Source organism: Macrobrachium nipponense, chromosome 4 (genome assembly GCF_015104395.2).
Source record: "Macrobrachium nipponense isolate FS-2020 chromosome 4, ASM1510439v2, whole genome shotgun sequence".
In the NCBI taxonomy this organism is placed as follows: Eukaryota; Metazoa; Arthropoda; class Malacostraca; order Decapoda; family Palaemonidae; genus Macrobrachium; species Macrobrachium nipponense.
In genome coordinates this window covers 78,734,674-78,761,077 of record NC_061100.1, presented here as the reverse complement: position 1 = coordinate 78,761,077, position 26,404 = coordinate 78,734,674, and the positions used below count along the sequence as shown (strand labels likewise).

General features: G+C 42.5%; 1 protein-coding gene across 7 annotated transcripts in view; it reads left to right on the top strand.

Annotated features, from left to right (window-relative positions):
* The window catches only part of LOC135210966 (zinc finger FYVE domain-containing protein 1-like), a 450,218-nt gene that overhangs the window by 265,044 nt on the left and 158,770 nt on the right, over window positions 1-26,404 (top strand). The gene's annotated exons all lie outside the window — the stretch shown is intronic.

The following is a 26,404-nucleotide window of genomic DNA, read 5'->3' as shown; positions in this document are numbered from 1 at the left end:
TTATGGTCAAGTATTATATGTATAGTGCACCAAGTACTAAAAAAAAATTTTTTCCTACACGTTATACAAACCCTTGGTCCTTTACATTAGGAATTCCTTTCTGTGCAGGCTGGAATTCAGCCACTGAAGTTTTAACAAGCTAGTCAGGCAGTACCTACTGTCCGCTAGTCGGGAGTCCCACCCAACTGGATGTAAACATTCCACCTTGCTTTCAGCTGCTGTGGTGACCCAATGTGCTTTTTCACTTTCTGCCCATTGTGTTATTGAATGTTTTTCCCCCTATTGGTGAGATGTTTCCTTTTTGTTATTGAATGTGTTGGATATTTGATTTGTTTATCGTATAATTTTCTGATTGTTGCAGCATACAAACCCATGACTTAGATAAGCCTAAACACTTCTTCTTCCAGCATGTGCCTGGGATTTGGAGGGAATAAGTGTGGTAGCTTCAGGTCATCATTGCAAGTAGATCCTCATGCCTTCTGGGCCAAATGCCAGGAGCATGAGTGTACTAGAACCCAAACTTATGGAGTATATGTGCCTCCTGGTCGTTGGAGGAATGGAATAGGTATGAGGGGAGGAAGTGGTCTTGAGGGAAGGCTTCTAGGGCTTAGTCTGAGGGCTACACGCCCCTGACGATTCCTGTGGTGACTGACCCTACGTCGTGGTTACTTCCTCGTAAGCTTCCTCGCATGGTTGTTTCCCCAGGGGAATCTCTCCTTCCGCTTCCTCACTTGATTCATCGCGCAAAGAAGATAGGGGAGGGCAGATGACAGGGACTTGTTGTATTCAGGGGCCTCTGCTCACTCTGAAGGGGATCCTTCCCCTTCAAAGTGAGTAGAGACATTCCTATCTAACCAGATTTGGCTTCTTCAGGTATGTTGGCTTCGCGAATGGGGGATTTGCAGCAGGCTTGGATGATGCTTGGGTTGCCTGGTATCCCGTCTCTCCAGGGGCTTGTGGCACACTTCTCATCAGCCCCTGTGATACATGTGGCTGAGGCAGTGACAACAACTACAGTAGGTCCTTGATAATTGCGGGGGATAGGGCCCAGAACCTCCCGTGATAAGTAAATACCTGTGTTATCCTGGTACCCCCTCAAAAATTGCTAAAAACTGCCTACTTTAATAGTTAACCCACCCAAGACCACTATTCCAATGTTTATAACTGCCTACTTTAGTTCTAACACCAAATATGTCTTCAACTATCACCTTAAACTAAATTCAAGATAGTTTCAAAGTTATTTTACAACATTAGCCTTAAAAATATATGTAGTATACAAGCTACTGTACATATGTAGCCTACTAGCCTATGGATTGCAGCTAGAAGCCTACATATGCATGCTCATGTGGGCCTTTTCTTCACAACATATGTTAATATATTACAGGTAATAACCTTCATCTGACGGTTAGGCTTCTTTCCTATAAGAGTAAAAGAATTGGGGCTTTTGGATGCCACATAATTAACTCGTTTAAATGGGTACAATTTAAAGAACGCGGCGAACACGACTTCAGTAGCAACATAAAACGTGGGCAGGCCAGTGTTGCCAAATGGGAATGGCAATTTCTTGCTAGATTTTGCTCCATAAAGTGCTAAAAAATTCACACATCATACACAACAATGCCACCCATTTCAAACATGTTTCTAACATACTCATTGTACTTGTACATTACGTTACATGATTCCTAATGATTTCGAAACCTATTCTGTTCAATTCCTGAAAATGGTTTTGCAAGATTTTGTTCTTTTTCTTACATGATATATCAAACATAGTAGAATAAAAGAAATATTAAACTTAACATTACAAAGTTTTGATGTCAAAATACATTTGCTAGATGTATTTGAAAACAAATGCAAGTTTTCCTGCCAGATACTGGACTGAAAATTTTTTTGCTAATTACCTCAAGAAAATGAAAGCTAGCATTAAAAAATGCGAGAAACACATAGCCTAAAAGGAAAACTTTATTTTGTTTGTTCATCGTGCCACAAACCCCTGACAATACAGAGTACATATGACCATTCTAAACTATTATTTGTTACCAGAATAACAATGATATTGTGTATTGAAAATGAATGTTACGTATATTCCCAAGCACTATTACCACCATGACTAAGTACTATGACAATTTCAAAAGATAAACTTCCTGTGAACACTACCATAATTTGATTTTCATATACGTACGTACATTTTGTCAGCTGGCTGGCTTCGCATAGATAAAAGTTGATCACTGATATGAAATTATTCCACAAATAGCGAGAGAGAGATTCTGTCTTTAGATCTCCATTACATGAAGAATGAGTTAAAATTTATTTTATTTTAACCTTTGGAAGCCACCATTGAATATCGGCAGTGACAACTTAAACACCAACTCGATAAAAGCTCGATAATTATGGCAGATGACGTCAGCAATCAGCTGTTTCTCTATAGAAAGAGAGGAGAGAGAGAGAGAGAGAGAGACAGAGAGAGACACTGTTGCCTGATTTGGTTGTAACATTGACAGATATCCATTAGCAAAAGTTGAATAATAGTTATGTATTGAGAATAATGATCATTTTAATAAAACTGTTGTTTTACTGTGTCTAATCATATTGCATGTATTATTACCATATTATAGTACGTATTATGATAAGAACATAGCGATCTACCATTTGCATTCTGGTTTTGTTTACATTCTTAAAACAATCAACTGATGTCGTTTTATCAATCTCATCACTGTTTTTAGTTGCCGAATGGAACTTAATTCAGAGATATGCCTATAATATATAAGGTGAGAATGGTTTTATTATCTTTATTGTCAGTTAATATCATAATGTGAATCTGTTCATGTATGTTGGTGGTTATCGCACTGCAACTAGGTTTAGCCTACCGATAAACATCGCATACGCAACACGTTTGTCCCGCAATGCCACGATTCATACCAGCGATATAGCATGAGAAGCGGTCCAAGAAAAAACCCGTGAATGACTGATTCCGTGATTACTGATCCGCGATTAAGTGATGCCCCACTGTACTCTTATCTATACTTGGGTATATGGCCTCACCTCATTTGGTTTATACCCAGTATATTCCCTGTGTGACTCCCTTTGTGATGATGGTTACACAGCCACATACCTCCAAGGTAGTTACAGGCAGTCTCCAGTTATTGGCAGATTCGGTTAATGGTGTTTTGTTTTTATGGCGGTTGTCTAGCGCCATAAAATCGGCAACTTATGGCGCCATTATAGGCCGAGTTTTGGTTATTGGTGCCACAAGGTACTGGTCATTGCCAAGTTTCGGTTAATGGCAGTTTTCGCTTATCAGCACCCTGCCAAGAACAGAACCCACACTAATAAACGGCGACTGCCTGTACCTTTCTACCTCCTCCTCCAGGTTACTTGTTGTCTCCCCCAGCCACGTATGTTCCTGCTCCATCCATATTTCCATCCCCCTTAGATCTTCCTCAAGGGGTATATTCTTTTGCGTTGTCTGTGCCTGTGGCTGCTGCTGTCCCAGTTCCTGACTATTGTTGACATTGCCGAAGCTCCTGTGTCTGCCACCCCTGGGCCTGCTGCTATGGTGGCTGCCCCGGTGATCCCTTGGATGGAGGACTTAACCACCATTCTGAAGAAGTTGACAAAGAAGCCGAAGAAGCGCAAAGTATCGTTGTCTTCCTTGTTGTCTTCGTCATCGTCTGCTGCCTCCTCCCCTTCGACTTTCGAGGCTCATCTGCCAAGGAAGAAGTTGGTTCCTTCCCTCCAAGAAGTCTCGACATGGGACTTCTAAGGGACTGTCTTCTCACACTGAGAAGACAGGTGGGTCGTCTGCTGGCTCTCCCGTTGCTTCGGGGACGGGGACCATCATGCCGTCCCCAGGGTCTAGCGGGTCAGGAGTCGCAGTAGTGCAAGTCTTAGAAGTTCTGGCTTTAAGACGAGTTCCATTTCCAGTGCTTGTTCATAAGCTTCAACAAGTGCTTGCAAATCTATGGATTTGCAGGCTGCCAGAGTCGTCGATGCTTAGTCCGCTCACCGTCATGACTCAGGAACAGAGCGGAAGAAAGGGGTGACTTGCTCAGGTGACTCTCACCTTACCAGTGATCACTCTCATGGTGCTCACTTGGTGCCCAGGGTTGATGTGATGGTGTTGCAGGACGATGCATGCTGTGACACTGGTAGGAGGTCCCCCGTTCAGTCTTCTCAAGAGATTTCAACCTCAAAGAGGACTGGGACACATCGTTAGGACAGTACTGACTCTCACCAGTCAGGTGCACGCTTGTCCTCACCCTGGCCGTGTGACCGGCCGGTCTTGGTGGCGACGAGCGTCTCCTGCTGTGCAAGAGCACTGGACCGTTCCTTGGGGGAGCGTTTCTCCAGGATGAGAACGCTTTCCTAGACCTGCGAACCGATCACCACCGTGGGTTGGTGACTGCTCGTGGCTCACTTCCTCACTTAGTTCTGCTAGCAGAGCAAGTGGGGGTGTCCGATCTTCCTCACCTGTCCCTTCAACTTTCTGTGGTTTCACCGAGAGGGGCGAGGCGACCAAGGGGGAATGCTTGGGAGGGTTCTCCCCAGGGTTCAGCCGCAAGGGCATACGTTCCCGGCATGGTCTTAGGACCCAAAAGGTCGTATGCTCGAGTGGTTCAGGAAGGTCATAGGGGGCCTGATGAGGTTCTTCCTACTGTAGGAAGAGGTTTTTGGGAGGAACACATCCTAGGACTCGAGGGTCCGTAGCCTCAGGATGCGGACACACCCAAAATCCAGAGGGCGTTCGCAGAGGTCATCTCATTGCACTGATTCATCATTACAATGGCCTGGGGAAGGGACCGCCACTGCGTCATCTGACTGCCCCTTCCAGTTAGTCGTTTTTGGGTCCTAAGAAGGAACCCAGGGCCTCTACAACCTTGCTATGGTCCTTTTTGTCTGAAGGTGTCCTTGAGCAAGTGAATAATCTCATCTCAGAACAAGAAAATTCACTCAAGGCTAACTGATTGGACAAATTGCGTCCCCCTCCTCTACCTTGACAGAAGCGCTTTTACACGCCCTTAGAGGGGCTTCTGCAGACTAAACAGGTGGAGCAAGAACTGGTTTGTTTGACTCCTGGCTTGTCGCTGCAGTGTCATCTTGCAGAAAATGTTTGGTTTACACAACAAGAGGCAGCAAACCTGGAGGCTATGGCAGCCTTTCAGGCAGTCTTCTCGTTGGATCTGTGGTCCCTCACAGTATCCAAGGTCACTGCTTCCTCAGGGGCTATTGTTCCCAGGGAGGACTTGACTTTCGAGAGACTGTGTCAGTCTGGAGGTAGGGCCATCACCTACCTAGCCCACCAGACTGCAAACCTGTGGGCGAACCTGATACTCAGGAGGAGGGACGCTGTCCTGACTCGTGTTATCAGGTTCGTTGGTCCAAAGTCAGCATTGGCCATGAGGAATGGACCATTGCTGGGTACTTAAGACAGTGACCTTGTCCACGAGGCAGTTGCAAAGACTTCAGGGACTTCTAGAGCAACTGCGGCTAAGCCTCTTGAGCCAAGCTAGCTCTTTCTCCATGCCAAAGAAGCCTCTTCCTTCAAAGGGGGTACGAGGGAATACCCAGCCTTTCTCCTTGAATGGAGCTTGACCATGCCCCTTTCAACCTTCCTTTTCCCAGGGGTTGCCTATCAAGCCACTGGGCAACATGGCAGCGATACAGAGCCGAGACCTGGGTAGTGGATGTTCTTCGGGAGGGATATCTACTCTCCTTCCAGCCAAGGCCACCCCTCACCGACTCTCTGGTCTATCTTAAAACGTACATCCTTGGGTCTGCCAATGATCTAGCACTGAAAAAAGTGCAAGCCACGCTGAGCACGGGAGCTGTGGAAGTTGTACAAGATCTTTCGCCAGTGTTCTACAGCTAAGTCTTCTTGGTGGAGAAGGCCATGGGGTCCTGGAGTCTGGTGATAGATCTTTCTCTTTTGAACTGATTTTGCCAGACTCAATTCACAATGGAAACGGCACTTTCAGCGCTCGCTTCGATCAGGGAGAACGACTTCATGCTTTCAGTAGATCTGAAGGATGTGTTTTTCCAGATACCCATCCATCAGGCCCCCAGAAAGTACCTTCGCTTTATCCTCGAGCTGATGGTGTTCCAATGCAGGGCACTTTGTTTCAGACTCTTGACCACCCGTCAGGTGTTCACGAGAGTGTTCACCTTGGTTTCAGCTTGGGCCCATTCAGTAGGGATATCCTTCTGAGGTATCTCGACGACTGGCTAGTCCTGGGGAGCTCAAGTTCGCAGTTGCTTCGGGACAGGAATTGTCTTCTTGAAATTTATCGGGATCTTGGGATCGTGATAAACTTTAAGAAGTCTCATCCTATCTCCAAGCAGAGGATAAAGTATCTGGGCATGCTGATCGATACGATAGGCGCCCCACAGACTTGAGGATCAGCAAGTTCAGGAAGGCAGCTCAGCTATTTGTCACAACGGGAATAGCCAGCTCGGCTATGGCAGGGTGTGATCCGTCACCTGACATCTCTTGAGAAGCTAGTCCCTCACGGACGTCTTCACCTGTGGTCTCTACAGTGGAGTCTCAAGGAGTGTTGGCCACAGGCTTGAGGCTTTCAATTCTTTCTAATTCCTTTGTTAGAGCAAGTGAGAGGGGAGTTGGCCTGGTGGTTGGACAACAGGAACCTCTTAATAGGATTGGAGTTGCACTCTCCTCTCCGGATATGTTGCTGTTCTCAGATGCACTGTCTGACGGTTGGGGCACACACCTGGAGGAGTTGCTGACTTTAGGATGACAACAAGCACCTTCACATCAACATCCTAGAACTCTAGGTGGTCTTCCTGGCCTTCCAAGAGTTTCGGGATCGAGTGATGGGACACTCTGTGGTGTTGATGAGCAACGACACCATGTTGATGGCATAAGTCAACAAGCAGTGGGACCTCATGCCCCTCCCGCTGCATCAGTTAACAGTGCAGATGCACGAATGGGTGACAGCCCACTTGGTAGAGCTGTTGGCCAGATACATTCCAGGAAAGAGGAATGTAGTGGCTGACAAGCTCAGCAGCAAGAATCAGGTGATAGGGACAGAGTGGTCTCTTCACACGGACGTGGCAGAAAGGTTGTTCGACCTTTTGGGGGTGCCCAGTCATATGCTTGCTCACCATCCCATTCTGTCTGATTCGCAAGGTGATAATCAGGGCGCTGACCACCCAGAATCTTCAGAGGGTTTTGGTGGCACCCGGTATTCTCTGCTGGCTCTTCTCTCCAAGGTATTGAGAGTGATGCCCCTGTGGCATAACCTTCTATATCAGCCTCACATAGAACAGTCTTCATGGCTGGAGGTTATCCACCATCTCTTGTGAGCGAGAGGATTTTCTCGCCAAGCAGCGGCAGAGTTGGCATGATACCTCAGACATTCCTCTGCAGCAGTATACTTAGGAAAGTGGGCCATCTTTGGTTGGTGTTGTGGACAGGTTGTCTCTCCACTCAGAGCCACTTTTCAGCAGGTCGCGGATTTCCTAGTCTTTCTTTGTCAAGAGAAGCTCCTCTCTATATCTGCAGTAAGGGCTCTAGATTCACCTTAGCTCTGGTCCTGAAACTCTGAGGATTACATATACCCACTTCCATGGAGATACCTCTCCTCATGAGGAGCTCTGAGAGGTCTTGCCCCTCCAGATAACTCATGCCCCCGAGTGGGATGTGACCCTCGTTTCAAGGAGCTTGACTCGTGAACCGTACGAGACCTTACGAGGGTTGTTAGACAGGGATCTAACCCTCAAGACTGTCTTTTTGCTTGCCCTGGCATTGACGAAGAGAGTAGGAGAACTTTGTGGTCTCTCTTATGATGTGAAACACTAGAGGGAATGGGGATCGGTTATGCTCGATTTCGTTTATGATCCCCTCCCTATAGGACTTCTGTGCTAATGATCCTGATGAGATGCTGCTTTGCCCCGTTTAGAGTGCTATGGTGTTATCTGAGGAGAACTGGACATCACTAGCCTGAGTGTCAACAACTCTTTGTTAGCACCGCGGTGACCAAGGAAGAAGTGTCCAAAAACATTATTTCTTTCTGGTTTCGTTTGGAGATCAGGAAAGCGCACTCTTCCGAAGGGAGATGTGACACCTATACCTTTCGCCCGAGAACTCACAAAGTCAGGGGTATTGGTCCTACCCTTGCATTCCACAAGAACCTGTTGGTTCTACAGGTACTGAAGGCAGGGGTTTGGGCTAACCAGACCACCTTCACATCCTTCTACCTTTGGGATGTAACCCACAAGTCCTAGGACACTCTTTCCTTGGGACCCATGGTGGCTGCTCAACAAGTTGTGTAGCTTACCCAGCTCCTTAACTAGACAAGGTTGCAACTCGTCTTTGTAGCAATGCGAATGTGAGTGTGATTGAGGGTGTCTGGCCTCCTCCTTTCCACCTTTTCATTCTTCTCTCTTCATGTGGGCAGAGAGTTGCTGTCATCACATGCTGTAACTGGTGGCTGATGCAGGTAAGTTATATATACAGAGCTCCATTCTGTTTTCTTTCATTAGAATATAGAAGCATGTATCTGTCCCTTTACCTAGTAAGAAGGGAAAGGGAGCCTTGATGTAAGACAAACCCAATGCTTGTATATTTGCCTTACTGTCACTGACCATGAGGATCTTGATTGCTTTTCAAAAGAGGCTATCCTTGCCTCCCTCTTATGAAATAGTCCAGAGGTCTGACTAGTGGTCACACAATTCTCATACTCCGACCAGTTGGCCAGAGGCCAGGTTCCCCTTCTCTTTTTTATGACCAGAAGGGGACCTTAGGTTAGGCAAACACCAGTCTGTCCATAGGGCTCACTCAGATTCCTCCCTCCAGTAAGTGAGAGAAGGGGACTTTAGGTTAGGCAAACACCAGTTTTTTTTTTTCATAGGGCTCACTGAGAGTCCTCCCTCCAATAAATGAGTCGTCTTAATGTAAAGGACCAAATGTGTAGGAACAAATCACAATTTTTTTAAGTAACTTGTATTTTTCCTAACTATACAAACCTGAGGGCCTTTACATTTAGGTCAACCTCATGCCACCCCTCAATCTGTTCCTGGGCCTAAAGCAAAGTGGAATGTTTACATCCAGTTGGGTGGGACTCCCAACTGCCTGGCAGTAGGTTGCCTAACTACCTTGTTAAAACTTCAATGGCCAAATTCCAGCCTATGCTGAAAGTAATTTCTAATGTAAAGGACCTCAGGTTTGTATAGTTATGATGACTGACCTTATTTCCCTGACTTTACTAATCCCTTGAAAGTAGGACCTGTTGTTTCATTTAGCTGAGGGAGTAGCATTGATTCATTGCAGATGTATAAAAAAATAAACTGGTTGTTTCATGTATCTTTTAGATGCTCTTTATAGGATATTGTTTAGCACATACTGTAGTTATATTTAATTATCAGTGCTTTGGGAGTTTTTAGACTTTGAAATATGACGTATTTACATTCACGAGCCAACCCAGGCACAATTTGAAAAATAGCAAAAATAATCATTTCTGGGCTCAGTTCGTGTCGCTACATGAAATAATCCTAAAGTTCATTATTTCTAGGTAAATGATACTAACATATACCAGAGAAAAATAAATTCAGGAGGATGTCAGTATAACTGACTCGCTCACCCTAAATAAAAGAGGGCGTCGGTATGGTTCTGGGGCGAGTGAGACCACTACCACGAACCTCTTGCCATTTAGAATTCTCCCACACCAAAATCCCCCTCCTGAAAGAGCCACTCCACAGTCGGAGACAGCAACTACTACTACTATGCTACATTCCCTTTGGATTACTTGCAACATGGAACTTGCAGCTATCGCCGCAGCTAAGTTAAGTACCCAGAAAAGTTTGAAATTAGTTTTTGTCAGCCAGGGACCCTTATTTACCGTTTTTTATGTCCGAAACGGTCTCCTGGTCTGGCGCATGGCGGCCAGCGGCTCGCCTCATGTTTGGTTAGATTTCTCGGTCCCCTATACCGTGACATCTACCATATACGTAATTTTATCTTTTATGGGTTATATCACGTGCTACACTAGTTCCCATTATCTTTTTACATCGTATTTTCGGGAATTCATTGCCTATACCTTAGATTCACGTTCATGCATGCATGTCTCTTTGTCTAGGTGTGTAGGCGCTAGAGTGATTAATTTATTTCTGGGCTCAGTTCGTGTCGTTGCGTGAAATAATCCTTTAGTTCATTATTTCTAAGGTAAATGAGCTAACAAATACCAGAGAAAAACAAATCAAAGAAGATGTCAGTATAACTGACTCGCTCACCCAAAATAAAAGAAGGGTGTTGGTGTGGTAACTGGGGTGAGTGAGACCACTACCACGAACTTCTTGCCATTTAGAATTCTCCTATATCAAAACTCCCAAACGAGAGAGCCGATCCACAGGTCGAGGTGGCAACTACTATCACTACACCCCACGCCAAGCCGATCGCCGCGCCTCTGGTGGCCATCCTTTCAGTTAGCGGACTAGGAGCCACATATGTTTTCTTTCGCTCTGTGTTTTTTTGATTTATCCTTTTCCCTATGTCGTGATGGAACGTGCAGCTATTGCAGCAGCTAAGTTAAGTGCCCTGAAAAGGTTTGGGTTTAGTTTTGTTCCATCCAGGTGCTTGTATTTGCCGTTTTTTAGGTATAAATACGGGTTCCCGGTCTGGCGCATGGTGGCATTGTCCCGCCTCGTGTTGGGTTAGGTTCTCGGTCTTCCATACCTGGTACCTTTCCTTTTAATTTATTCACGTGTTACTCTAGTCCCATTATTTATTTTTATTTATGCCATGTTACTTTTTACATCGTTTAGGGGAATTAGCCTACCCCTGGTGTTAGTTCATGCATGCATGTCTCTCTACCTAGCGTAGGCTTCTGAGTGTTTCCTTGTCCAGACCCTAGCCATTGCTCTCCTTACCGGCTTAGGCTAGCTCTGAGTGATAGACTTTCTTCCGAGTCAGTCGTGCACTCCTGGACTTCCTTTCTCTTTCACTCATTGTTTTTTCCCCTACTTTCATTTTATCGATGTATTGTTATGTTCTAGTTAGCCTAGGGCGTCTAGCCTTGTAGCCTGGGTCTCTGTTGGTCCTATGGTCCACGTTAGTTACAGTTTTGTTGCATCCTCTCTTATCAGTTTTGTTGCATCATTCAGTTTTGTTGCACCATCCTGGTCAGTTTGGTTGCATTAGACCCTTGGCTTTCCGACCCAGTCGGTTGTGTTGTGTTATCGTACCTTGGTCCATTCTCGATCGCGGTACGGTTAGACGCCCGCCCCAGTCGCTTTCCCCCCCTCCTCCTCTCGCTATAGAGTAGGAGGGAGGGATGATCTGTTCTTGCTCGCTCCATCCGGGCCCGGCTCCCTCTCTCCCTACGCGGAGGGAGTAGGGGAGCCTGGACAGACTTTTAGGCTGGGAGTGACCTTGTTCTCCCTCGTGCTCTGTGGTGCCTCGGTGTGGCGGGGGTTGGGGGGTTGGCCTCCCCCCTCCCCGGTTGCGCCGGCGTCCCGCGGAGTACACGGGAACTGATTTCTTCCCTCTTCGTTTTTCCCCCCCCTGTGACGGCGGGCCTCTGCCTCGTCTACCCCGGCGTCCCATCGGTTACGGGAGGGGGTGGTGGTAGGCTCCGCCAACCAATGGAGTGGATATGATTTCAGTTGGTCCTTAGCTTTCCATCGTTCCATCGTCTCCAGCGTTTGCCCCTTTGGGCACTCTTCCGGTAGCGTTGGACATCGCCGCGCTTCGGAGTCGTTCTCCGATTTTATTCTAGTTATGCTTAACCCTTAAACGCCGACTGGACGTATTTTACGTCGACATTTTTTGTCTCTTGGGTGCCGACTGGACGTATTTTACGTCGACATACAAAAGTTTTTTTAAAAATTCGCGGAAAAATACTTTTAGGCCTACCAGCCAAAAACTCTTGAATCACGGCGCCTTGGGGGATGCTGGGAGTTCACGGATCAAGGTGTTGTTTTGTTTACAACCGTTACGCAGGCGCGCAAGCGCGAATTTCTTTCTTGCCGCACTAAAAAGTATCTGTGACACATCTCGGAAATTATTTCGTCACTTTGACATAATTTTTGTACCATTTTAAATTAGCCGTTACATGGAGTATTATATATGAAAATGTGCGCATTTTTATGAAGAATACAACAAAAAAATACTCATGATTGTAGCTTTTATCAGTTTTGAGATATTTTCATATAAATAACGATAAGTGCCAAAATTTCAACCTTCGGTCAACTTTGACTCTATCGAAGTGGTCGAAAAACGCAATTGTAAGCTAAAACTCTAATATTTTAGTAATATTCAATCATTTAACTTAATTTTGCAACTAATTGGAAGTCTCTAGCACAATATTTCCATTTATGGTGAATTTATGAAAAAACTTTTTCCTTACGTCCGCGCGGTAACTCTTCCGAAAGAAATCATACATGCGATTGTGGTAATGTTTGCACCATTTTAAATTAGCCGTTACATAAAGTTTTATATATGAAAATGTGCACAATTTCATGCACAATACAACTAAAAACAACCCATGGTTGTAGCTTTTATCAATTTTGAAATATTTTCATATTAAAAATGATAAGTGACAAATTTTCAACCTTCGGTCAACTTTGACTCTACCGAAATGGTCGAAAAACGCAATTGTAAGCTAAACCGCTTATATTCTAGTAATATTCAAGCATTTACCATCAGTTTGCAACAAATTGGAAGTCTCTAGCACAATATTTCGATTTATGGTGAATTTATGAAAAAAATAACATTTTCTTTATGTCCGCGCGGTAACTCTTCTGAAAAAATCATACGTGCGATTGTCGTAATGTTTGCACCATTTTAAATTAGCCGTTACATAAAGTTTTATATATGAAAATGTGCGCAATTTCATGTAGAATACAACAAAAAATAATTGAAGGTTGTAGCTTTTCTCATTTTTGAAATATTTGCATATAAATTACGATAAATAGAAAAAAAACCACGTTCGGTCAACTTAGACTCTACCGAAATGGTCAAAAAACGCAATTGTAAGCTAAAACTCTTACAGTCTAGTAATATTCAGTCTTTTATCTTCATCTTGAAACAAATTCGAAGTCTCTAGCACAATATTTAGATTTATGGTGAATTTTAAAAAAAATCTTTCCTTCCCTCAGCACGCGGATTCTCCGCCACAAATCTCCGAAATGCGTATGTTCCATTCTCGGAATATTTGCTCCGTTTCATATTAGGCATTTCATAGAGTTTTATATATGATAATGTGCGCAATTTCATGTAGAATAAAACGAAAAATATTTGAAGGTTGTAGCTTTTCTTATTTCCAAAATAATTGCATATAAAAAAATATATATATAAAAAATTCGACATTCGGTCAACTTTACCTAGTCAGATATGGTCAAAAACTGCATTTGTAAGCTAATATTCTTACAGTTTAGTAATATTAAATCATTTGTCTTCATTTTGAAAGAAATTGGAAGTCTCTAGGACAATATTTAGATTCATGGTGAATTTTTGAAAAAAATATTTGTTTACGTCCGTGCGTTACGAATTCATGCATTATTTTGTGATAATATTTTCTCTGTGTTGCTTTTATCGTTTTACAATGTGTTATATACCAAAATGATTGCAATTTAGTGTACATTACAACGAAAAAAGAAGTAACTCGTTACCTTTAACCGTTTCGCGCACAGCGCGATTTGAATACAATTATATATGAAATTTCGTTTTTGCGCTATCATATATTGCATTATTTATATATAATAATGATAATGTTTTTCATTTCTGATGGTTGCATACTAAACTTCAGCCAATGACAAAAAAAGGAGCCAAAAATGAACTCTTAATCTTGAAAACTAAGCGCGCTGTGATTTTTTGAAGAAAATATTTTTTCCGCTTCCTCGCTCACTCTGAAACACCTCCGGCACTCGGGAGACATTTTTTTTTTTTACCGCTTCAGCGTTTAAGGGTTAAGTTAGTTTTAGTATTTTATCTTGAGCTTGGGTCCCTCCCCTGCCCTATGTTGGAAATTTCTTTTATAGTTATATGTCATATACCTATATAATTTACCTCTGGTTTGTGAAATTTCCTCCTCCGGCTTACACCGGAGTTATTGTATCACCTATTTATCCCATAAGGTTCTCAGGGGAGGGGTTATGCCCAATTTTTCATTAATCTCCGGCATGCGGCGGAGTACTAGAGCAGCCCTGTGAGTGTAATCTTGATACTCATGTATCTTTCCACTTACAGGCTACCAACTGCCAGCATCCCGGCTGTAACGCCGTGTTGCAGGACCCCTGCGGGCACGAGGTCTGCAGGACTCATGCTCCCTGCTCCACCAGCCATGCGGATCTGCAGGTCTGGTTTCATGAAGCTTGTTCCAATTGTTACAAGCTTGTGAGTCAGTTTTTGGATGGGGTAAGTACTTTGGTCATCAGCACGTTCATGCAATATGAGTTCTGATATATGATTAAGCTTAAGTTCTTCTTAGTCTAGTAGTACCTTTATGCAATAGAAGTTCTGATATATTGCTAAACTTAAGCTTAATTTAGTCTAATGGTTAAGGTTCACCTTTAGCCTTAAGTTTTAATAATTGCCCTCTCCTTCAGGCTGCCGCAGTCAGGGAGACCACTCTCGCAACCCTGAGGGCTTGGGTCGGCGGATTCGGGAAGAACGCTGCTAAAAGACAGCCCTACATCTTGGAGAAAAGGCTGGCTGTCCTGTTGTTTCCCAGAGGCAAGTCGACGGGGTACGTCGACCCTACTGAGGCAGCCTCGACGATCGCGACAATCCAACAACAGGTGGAGCAATGCCTAAAGGAAGGACCAGGCCAGGATATCTCGGCGGAAGTCGCTACCTTAGATATTAATGTAGAGCCTATGGTAGGTGTGGATGATTTATTGGTTGAGGTAGGTAAGTTGGACGCTCAAGGGCTTCCCTTGGGCGTTCCTGGATCTTCATCTCCTGTCCCTTCTTCTTCTTCCTTCCAGGGCTTTACGGGGGCGGAGCTCCCGTATAGTGCACCCGACGCCTCTGTGGTCCCCAAGGTGAAGGGCCACAGAGCGCAAAAAACCCTAAACAAGACGTCGTTGTCTAAAAAGACTTCTTCGTCGTCTTCAGCTCATAAGTCTCCGGCTTCTTACCCCGGAGCAGAGAAAGTGAAAGCGTCTACTTCTTCGGCTTCACTTCCTAAAGGGTCGAGGAGCAAGTCCTCCAAGGAGAGATCCCGCACTTCGGCCGAGTCGGCGGTCTCTCCTTCTCCTAAGGTAGTCCCCTCGGGGACGTCGTCAGGTTCTGCGCCAGCGAGTGGCTTTGATCCTGCTGCATTTTCCGCCGGGATGATGCAGCAGGTAGGAGATTTAGTAGGTTCTTTGAGAACTAGTATGGAGCAGATGTTCACCCAGCTGTCGGACAGGATGTCCACTCAAGAGAACCTCCTGTCTGGCTTTAATCAAGCTCCGCAAGCTGCTACTCCGGCAGCTAGTGCCAGTCTCCTTCAACTCCCTCCATATGAGTCCCTCCCGCCATTCTCCATGAGTAACCCTTGGAGAGTAGCGTCTTTCGCCCCTTTCCAAGATGGTCTCATCTCCATCCCGGAGTGCGGAACTCGAAGGATTGAAGACTTCGAGTTCTACCCTGAAAATCTACAGCTTCCTTTCATTGGCTACGCCAGGCTGATGGAGTCAGCATTGAATAGGGAGGACAAGATCCCGAAGGAGACAGTTCTCTATAGTAGAGATCAGGCACAGAGGGAATGGCTCCGCTGTTTGGAAGAATGGGACTGCATTAATACCAGGCTTCAAGCCTTTAAGAGCCCGTTCACAATCTTCACTACGGAAGAGGAAGCGCCACTTCCCTTCCTGACGAAGATTGCTAGTGTCACCATCCAAGCAGGCTTGAAAGGGGACCCTTTGCCGCAGGTGAGGGAGGCAGATCCCACATCTCCCCTTCTCCCTTCGTTTGGCGATATGTGGGAGGACTTGCCAGCCACCTTCACAGTGGGAAAGTTTAAACCGGACTGCGCTATGGACCAGTTCGGCGAGAAACTTCCAAGGCTTCCGGACAACCTCATCCAAACGGAGTTCGAGGCAAGGTCCAGGCTGGCAAGGACTCTGAACACAATGGTAATGACGGAAGTAGCGGCCCTCTCCTATGCATCTGAACCGTTCTTCAAGCTATTGACTAAATCACAGACTTATACAGTCCAATCGGACTTGTATGAGTTTGTAGTTGCAAGAGTCAATTGCAGGAAACGTCCTTCAGGAAGCAACTATTCGGCATGAGCCAAATAAGTTGCTTTCTTCCAACATCTGGGGGGCGGACCTCTTCCCGGAGTCAACGGTTAAAGAGGTCCAGAACGAAGCTACGAGACTCAACCAGAGTCTCAAAGATCGTTGGGGCCTCTCAGCTAAGAGGAAGCAGGATTTATCTGCTTCAGGCAAGAAGCTGAAAAAGTCGAAGAGGTTTCAATTCTACCAAAAGAAACCTCAACACTTTGTTCAGACAGTTTCAGCTGTCCCAGTCACCCAACCAGGACAAGGTGCCGCAACGAAGGGCCAGACTCAACCTATCCTCCTGATCTCACCTCAGGCTCAACCATCCACTTCTTACGCTGTCTCCCCGGCGTTCAACCAAGTGTACGAAGGCAAGGCTTTTCAGCACTTCAACCGGTTTGCCAGGGGAAGTAGAGCAAGAGGAACGTTTCGTCAGAGAGGATCAGGCAGAGAGGATCTCGCAGGTACAGACCTTACTTCCCCGTGGGACCGTCACAACCTCTATTGATCTTACAGAAGCATACTATATATCCCAATCGCGAGACACTTTCGCCCATACCTAGGCTTCAAGCTGGGAGACCAGGCATTCTCTTTCAAAGTGATGCCCTTCGGGCTGAACATAGCCCCCAGGGTGTTCACGAAAATGGCGGAAGTAGTAGTTCAACATCTGAGATCACAAGGGATAATGTTAGTAGCGTACCTCGATGATTGGCTAATTTGGGCGTCAACCATCGAGGAATGCCTCAGAGCCACAAACAAGGTAGTTCAATTCCTGGAACATCTAGGGTTCCAAATAAACAGGACAAAGTCCAGACTCACACCTGAGTCTCGTTTTCAATGGCTCGACATTCAATGGGATTTGACTTCCCACAATCTGTCAATTCCTGCGGTCAGAATGAAGGAAATAGCCAAGTTAGTAAGGCAATTCCTCAAGAACAAACGAGCATCAAGGAGAAACCAGGAAAGGATCCTAGGTTCACTCCAGTTTGCATCAGTAACGGATGTTCTGTTAAAAGTAAGGCTGAAAGACATAAATCGAGTTTGGCGCTCAAGGGCAGATGTCAAATCTCGAGACAAGTTGTCAGTAATCCCGCAAGTTCTTTGCAATCATCTCCGTCCATGGGCGGAGTCAAAGAATCTGTCCAAGTCAGTTCCTCTTCAACATCCTCCCCCGTCGTTGACTATCCACACGGACGCCTTGCTAAGCGGGTGGGGAGGATATTCTCAGTTCAAGAAAGTTCAAGGAACCTGGTCACCTCAGTTCCGCCAGCTTCACATAAATGTATTGGAAGCTATGGCAGTATTCCTCACTCTGAAGAGGCTTCTTCCACCAAAGAACTCGCATATAAAACTGGTCTTGGACAGGGCAGTGGTAGTACATTGCATCAACAGGGGAGGATCCAAATCAAAACATGTGAACCATGTCATGATAGCCATTTTCTCTTTAGCAAACAAGTACAAATGGCATCTATCCTCCACCCACTTGGCGGGAGTAAGGAACGTGATAGCAGACGCCATGTCCCGATCAGTTCCTCTAGAATCAGAGTGGTCCCTGGACAACAGGTCATTCCAGTGGATATGCCGGAGTGTTCCGGGGCTTCAGGTGGATCTTTTCGCATATCAAGCAAACCACAAGCTCCCTTGCTATGTGGCCCCCAACCTGGACCCTCTGGCATATGCCATAGACGCCATGTCCATAGATTGGAATCAGTGGAAGAAGATATACATCTTTCCTCCAGTGAATCTTCTATTGAAAGTACTGAACAAACTCAGGGCTTTCAAAGGACAAGTAGCTCTAGTAGCCTTGAACTGGCCCAAGAGCAACTGGTACCCTCTGCTTCTGGAATTGGGTCTTCGACTTCGACGGATTCCCAATCCCAAATTATCTCAGTCAGTACAAATGAGGACTGTGTTCGCTTCCTCAGGAATTCTCAAAACCCTAACTTTATGGACTTCATGAAGTTTGCGGCTAAAAAAGATGCAGATATCGATCCTCAGAATATTCTTTTCTTAGAATCAGATAAGAGGGAATCAACTTTGAGACAGTATGATGCTGCTGTTAAGAAGTTAGCATCTTTCCTGAAGGAGACAAACACCACAACCATGACAGTCAATTCAGCTATATCCTTCTTCAGGTCTTTATTTGAAAAAGGATTAGTAGCTAGCACTATTACCACTAATAAATCAGCTTTGAAGAAAATCTTTCAGTTGGGTTTTCAAATAGACTTAACAGACTCTTACTTTACATCTATTCCTAAAGCTTGTGCTAGGCTCAGACCTTCTGAAAGACCTAGCTCTGTATCATGGTTTTTGAATGATGTCCTCAAACTGGCCTCAAACACTGACAACGCTTCTTGCTCATTCATAGTGTTACTAAGAAAGACGCTAGTCTTACTGAGTCTGGCCTCAGGAGCTAGAATATCAGAACTGTCGGCTCTTTCCAGAGATGCGGGACATGTAGAATTCCTCCCTTCAGGAGAGGTTCTACTTTCCCTAGATCGTAGTTTTCTGGCTAAAAATGAGGATCCTTTAATGATGTGGGCCCCTTGGAAAGTCATCCCTCTTCCTCAAGACCCTTCTCTTTGTCCAGTGATAACCTTACGAGCCTTTCTGTCTAGGACATCCTCTAGAACCTCAGGCCCCCTCTTCATGAGGGAGAAGGGTGGCACTATATCAATAAAGGGTATTAGGCAGCAGATCCTTTATTTTATTAAGCAAGCAAACCCTGAATCATTCCCAAAAGCCCATGACATCAGGGCAGTAGCCACCTCTATTAATTACTTCCAGTATATGAACTTTGACGATTTAAAAAAGTATACTGGCTGGAAATCGCTGACAGTTTTCAAGCGTCATTATCTAAAGTCCTTGGAATCTTGAAAATTTCCGGCAGTGGCAGCGGGAAACATAGTTTCCTCTGACATTGCACAGTAGTTGTAGTGAAGATCCAGATCTCCTTCCTACCTGCCTCAACTAATATCTCACCTAACCTACCGTTATGCTCTATATGGTCCTTTAGCCTTAGCTGCTTAAGATAATGCTTATAGTGGTGTGTCCCTTATTTTTTTGCTAGGGGCACCCACAACTTTATTGTAAATATCATGATTCTGATTGGTGTTGCTCCCCTTATTTTTATGCTAGGGTAGCACACCGACATTTGTTAGTATACCATTTATTAATAATAACTATAACTTTAGTGAGTAATCTTCTCTATGTGCATTGTAACTCACTAATATAGTTTAAGTTATCATAACTAGTATAAGTTTAATTTTAAGGTTAACTATATGTCTGATTTATTTACTTTAAGTTAACTTTATTTGTATGATAACTTGTAAGTTCTCAATAACATTATATTTATTTGTTTTACTTCTTAGTTTTATTGAGACCTTCCACTTTCATTTTGCAATCTTGTGCTATTTCTCTGGTACTATTTCACGTAGCGACACGAACTGAGCCCAGAAAAGGGATTTTGACGAAGGAAAAATCTATTTCTGGGCGAGGGTTTGTGTCACCCAGTGAAATCCCCCCCTATGTCCCGCCCTGCAGCCCAAAATTGGCATCTAACGACAAGGATGACCACCAGAGGCGCAGCAGTCGGCGTAGCTTAGTAGTAGTAGTTGCTGTCTCCGACTGTGGAGGCGGCTCTTTCAGGAGGGGGATTTTGGTGTGGGAGAATTCTAAATGGCAAGAGGTTCGTGGTAGTGGTCTCACTCGCCCCAGAACCATACCGACGCCCTCTTTTATTTAGGGTGAGCGAGTGAGTTATACTGACATCCTCCTGAATTTATTTTTCTCTGGTATATGTTAGTATCATTGACCTAGAAATAATGAACTTTAGGATTATTTCACTGGGCGACACGAACCCTCACCCAGAATTAGATTTTTCCTTCGTCAAAATCCCTTTATTACCCTAGTTGATTTTGCTTTTGAGTTATGCGAAATTATGAGATGGAGCATTTTTATCATATTATGCAACATTTTAAAGTAACATGAGAGATTTGATTTTATGGTTGAAGAATGAGAAATACTGTAATAGAATTTTTATCAGTTTCCAACATATCTTCATTGGGAATGGTAGATAATAGTGTCATTAACACATCTTGCATGTCTTTCCATGTCATGCAGTAACTTCTGAACTAACCTCAGAATCTCAAGTCATTAGGTCTTCATCTTTGTTGCTACCAGTTCTTCATCATTTATTGTGATGGTGGAGGGTAGTGAGGTTGTTTGGCAAACATTTGGGGCATTCAGCACCTGAAGTTCTGTAATGACAGTAAACAGGATATGCCACTATTTATTGAGGAAAGTGCATACTGAATGCTCACTGATGGGAAAGGAAGGATAGAAAATGGGAATGCATCAAAGAATTAGTAAAATCAGGATCATAAAAATAAGGAGCACTAGTATGTTATTGTGGTCATTAATGAGAATTTTTTTTATTGTAAAAAACTACTTGTTCAACAAAGTACCAGTATAAACATAACTACCTGAAGTTTTATTGACATATTCATATCATCTGTTTTGTAGAGCCTTTGAAATCATGGTTTTTTAGTATACTTACTGGGGATAGTAAGAAAAGGGATTAATAGTACCTTTACTTTATGAAAATGCAAATAGTACAGCAAAGGAGGATGCTTTTACTGTGACTGTCAAGAAAACAAGAAATCTGAGAAAGGAGTGAATCATTAAATGAATTAGCCATACTTTTTGAGCTCTGACTGAACCACAGCTTCAATATGATCTCTCAAGTTATTGCTACTAGGTACTTCTACTACAGTAATACCCCGACCTTATACAAAGTTAGGTTCCAAACCCCCTCGTGCATGGGGGAATTTTTGCATAAGTTTGGCACGGTCTCTAAAAATGTTAATAAAGGCTTGCTTCTGGAGTTTTAATGCTAGATATGACTTTAATCATGCTCCCTATGTATTAAACTGTCTTTTAAATGAAATTAAGTTATGTACTGTAATTTCATTTAAAAGTTAGCTTAATACATTACCCTTAAAAAATGGTTGGTAAAAATATAGGAGTGTGTGGAGATTACATATGTACAACAACATATTTCTCTTCTTTCCCTCTTCCGACTGACCGATCTATTTTTAGAAGTCTTCTCAACCACTTTTAAGAAATTCTTTATTCTCTCTCTTGCTCTTTTTTTATGAAATTCCTTTTCATGAACAATGTTCTTTTTATTTGGACTAATACAACTCTTAGTTATCTGTATGTATTAGAACAGCACATTTACAGTTTTAGACAGTGAAGGTAAAAATAGCTCAATTAAAAATAATCCACCACTAACTATGAATGAGAGAGAGAGAGAGAGAGAGAGAGAGAGAGAGAGAGAGAGAGAGAGAGAGAGAGAGAGAGAGAGTCCTCTTTATATAAGTATTAGGCTAACTTTTAAATGAAATTAAAGGTACTGTAATTTAATATAAAAGTTAGCTTAATACATCACCTTTTAAAAACAGGAAATAAATGGTTGGTTAAAATATAGGTGTGTGTGAAAACACACACACACACACACACACACACACACTACAGAGAGAGAGAGAGAGAGAGTTATGTAAATTGACCACTAATGGCAATACTCATCCCCCTCCTGTCACATTACTTGACGTATTCGACAGCTCTGGACTTCAAACTTTTGGTGGAATTAAAAAGAAAGATGAGGGGGGAAAGAATTTATTATACGCATTATTTTGTAATTGCAGTTATGTTATTATCATTATATTATTATTCTTGGGAAGTAGACCTTAATTTAAACAACTTCAGTTGAAAATAATGGCTGATTCAGCTGTGTTAATTTTATACAGGACTTTCTCAAGTCTCCTAATTGTTGATTTTTCAGTATACTATCACTTGAGCTGCCAATGGAGGACACGTCAAAAATGGTGGATTCAAATGACAATTTGCATAGAAATACATCAATCTTATTTTCTCTCTCTCTCTCTCTCTCTCTCTCTCTCTCTCTCTCTCTCTCTCTCTCTCTCTCTCTCTCCCCCCTTATTTTTTTAGGCAGCGTTTTGACTCAGGCTCTGCTGGTTATCTTTCAGGTGAAGATTGGAGTTAGACTGATACTGTTAGGAGTCCTGCAGTGTTTTATACCATGGGTGCCAGTGGGGTGCAACGAGATGTTGAATTATGATTGGCTGCGCTTAAGAGTGTTGCTGGAGTTGATGCTTTCTGCGACATAGCCTTGATTATCATCCCAGCACTCGGTTGACATCATGGGGAACTGCATTTTCATTGGCTCTTCATTCTATGACATCATTCCTGGTGTTGTAGTCAGTGGTTCCTACTTTGGGGAAGGTGGGGGGGGGTTAATCTTCAGGAATATTGACAAATATTATTGCTGGTATCCTTTGTTAATACCATTGGTCATGGGAAGGAGGAAGGCCTCTTTGTTGTGTACAGGGAGGGCTTTTGTTCCAAAATAAATAGCACTTCAGTAGCACAGACGTCTCGAGTTAGGGGCGCTTCTGAGGATCATACTATTGTTGACAATACTATCCTGGGAAGGAGTCTGGTTGTGGTTGTTGAGGGCGTGGCACTTAATGGCACCCTCCTGAACATGACACGATATTCTCTTTGCAAGCCGCATCGTAGTTATTACAATATAAGTTCTGGGGCATCCTCGGAAGGGGCACCATAGTCTGCCAATACCATTGACCCTTCCATGGATGCCCCAGAACTTATATTGTTATGACTATGATGTGACTGGCGATGACAAAAACGCCGACAACAGCACTGGGAATAAAGTCATAGAGCAAGGAGTCAATAGAAATGCAACTCCCCATGACGTCAACCGAGTGCTGAGACGATCGTCAAGGCTACGATAGAGAAACCGTGAACTCCAGCAACTGTCTTGAGGCAGCGAGTAAGCAGCCAATAGCAGACAGCCCTGAGCATGCAGCCAATCAACAGTCGACATTTCGTTGTACCCCGCTGGCACCCACTTTTATAAAACACTACAGGACTCTTTACAGCATCAGTCCAACTCCAATCTTCACTTGGAAAATGACCAACAGAGCAAGAAATAGCAAGAAAGAGAGAAAGAGATAGGGAGAAGCAAGATTGATGTATTACTGTGCACAATAATAATTGTCCCTTGAATCCACCATTTTTGACATGTCCTCCATTGCCACATTGCCAGTTTAAGCAACTGAAAAATCAACAATAAAGAGACTTGAGAAAGTCTTGTATAAAATTAACGCTGCTGAATCAGCTGTTATTTTCAACAGAAGTTATTATTATTATTATTAATATTATTATTATTATTATTATTATTATTATTATTATTATTATTATTTGAAAATATTAACCCTCTTACGCCGAAGCCCTAAAAATCAAAACCTCTCCCGTATGCCGGGGCCGGTTTGGAGTGAGCGCGGAAGCAGAAAAAATAATTTTTTCAAAAAATCACAGCACACTTAGTTTTGAAGATTAAGAGTTCATTTTTGGCTCCTTTTTTTTGCCATTGCCTGAAGTTTAGTATGCAACCATCAGAAATGAAAAATAATATCATTATCATATGTAAATAATGCGATATATGGTAGCAAAAAAAAAATTAATACATAATTGTATTAAAATCACGCTGTGCAAAAAACGGTCAAAGCTAACGAGTTACTTTTTTTTCGTTGTATTGTACACTAAATTGCAATCATTTTGATATATAATACATTTTAAAACAATAAAAGCAACACCGGAAAAATATTATCACAAAATGATGTACGAATTCGTAACGCGCGGACGTAAAAAAATGTTTTTTTCGAAAATTCACCGTAAATCTAAATATTGTTCGAGAGACTTCCAATTTGTTTCAAAATGAAGACAAATGATTGAATATTACGATACTGGAAGAGTTTTAGATTAGAATTGCAGAATTTGACCATTTCGGACGAGTTAAAGTTGACCGCATGTCGAAATTTTTGTATATATTTTTTTATATGCACATATTTCGGAGATGGGAAAAGCTACAACCTTCAATTATTTTTCATTGTATTCTTCATAAATTTGCGCACATTTAAATATATGAAACTCTATAAAACAGCTAATATGAAAACGAGCAAATATTAGGATAATGCGATGTACGCATTTCGGAGACTTGCGGCCGCGAATCGGCACGCTGAGGGAAGTTAAATATATTTTTCAAAAATTCACCTTAAATCACAATATTGTTCTAGAGACTTCAAATTTGTTTCAAAATTAAGATAAATGACTGAATATTACTAGGCCGTAAGAGTTTTAGCTTACAATTGCGGTTTTTAACTATTTCGGTAGAGTAAAATTTGACCGAACGTGGTTTTTCTCTATTTATTGTGATTTATATGCAAATATTTCGAAAAAAGAGAAAAGCTACAACCTTCAATCATTTTTAGTTGTATTCTAAATGAAATTGCACACATTTTCATATATAAAACTTTATGTAACAGCTAATTTTAAATGGTGCAAACATTTCGACAATCGCACAAAAAAAATTCTGATTTTTTTGGAAGAGTTACCGTGCAGACTTAAGGAAAAAATTTTTTTTTCATAAATTCACCATAAATCGAAATATTGTGCTAGAGACTTCCAAGTCATTGCAAAATGAAGGTAAATGATTGAATATTACTAGATGTAATGGACCGCAATCGGTCCTGCAGGATCTTAAAAAAAAAAATGAAATGGAACTGGAATGCCTGACAGCAGTTGGGACAAACAAAGGAGAAGGAGCAGAGCAAAATCACAACAATTGCCTTAATATTAGTTTATTTACAAGATTTTTATTTACATTTATACAGCTGAGTCCGGGTTTAGTAAAATAGAGCAGTTTACATAACATTAACATAATCAAAGAGTCAGTCCAATGAATTTAAAATACAAATAAAGCCAAGTAGTTAATTATCAAAAACTCAATAGTCAAAATATTAACTTGACAGAATTAACTACAAATTCAAAAACAATTTAACCATATCAAACTAATTCCCACGCAGCTTAAACCATTGAATAAATAATAGGCAGCAAAAATAATCAAAATACATCATCAATAATAAGCAAATAACCATAAACCGGCAGTATAAAAAAAATACTAAACAGGCAGCATACCAATTATACAATAATACATCAGTGACAAAAATAAAAACTCACACCGCATCAAAATAGCGTAAATTCAGGTAGCATTACACAGTACATAAAAACTGCAAACAATCTCCATAGAGATAAAGACAGACCCAGCTGTCAACACAGAGAATGGACACAGACAGACTATCTCCGCAACACGCCAGAGCAGCAACCAACTGCTAACCGGAACAACACATCCATCACATAAGTGATTGCGGCCGAATCATCTGCTGCCAAACTGGAACAAATCCGTCCCACAGATGACCATGGTTTGATCATCTAACCATCCTCCTGCTACCAAAGCCAACAGGTAAGGTATACCCGCTGCAAACACCTCCATGCTGCTATGCTACCGAGAACCTGAATCTCTGCCATACTAAACCCGACTGTCGACTTTCAAGTTAAGACGACAGACTTAAACTTCTCCCAAAGAAAAACAAGAACCAGTAAGGAGGCAACAACCCACCATGGGCAAATGATTGTTCAACAACTGAACTATACCTCACACTAGAATATAAAAGTTTTAGCTTACAATTGCGTTTTTCGACCATTTCGGTAGAGTCAAAGTTGACCAAAAGTTGAAATTTTTGCACTTAACGTTATTTATATGAAAATATTTCAAAACTGATAAAAGCTACAACCATGGGTTGTTTTTAGTTGTATTGTGCATGAAATTGCGCACATTTCCATATATAAAACTTTGTAACGGCAAATTTAAAATGGTGCAAACATTAGGATAATCGCACGAAAAAATTTATCGTAAGAGTTGCCGCACGAACGTAAGGAAAAAGTTTTTTCATAAATTCACCATAAATCGAAATATTGTGCTAGATACGTCCAATTTGTTGCAAAATAAAGGCAAATGATTGAATATTACTATAATATAAGAGTTTTAGCTTACAATTGTGTTTCTCGACCATTTCGGTAGAGTCAAAGTTGACCGAAGGTTGAAATTTTTGCACTTATCGTTATTTATATGAAAATATTTCAAAACTAATAAAAGCTACAATCATGAGTATTTTTTTGTTGTATTTTACATGAAATTGCACACATTTTCATATATAATACTTCATGTAAAGGATAATTT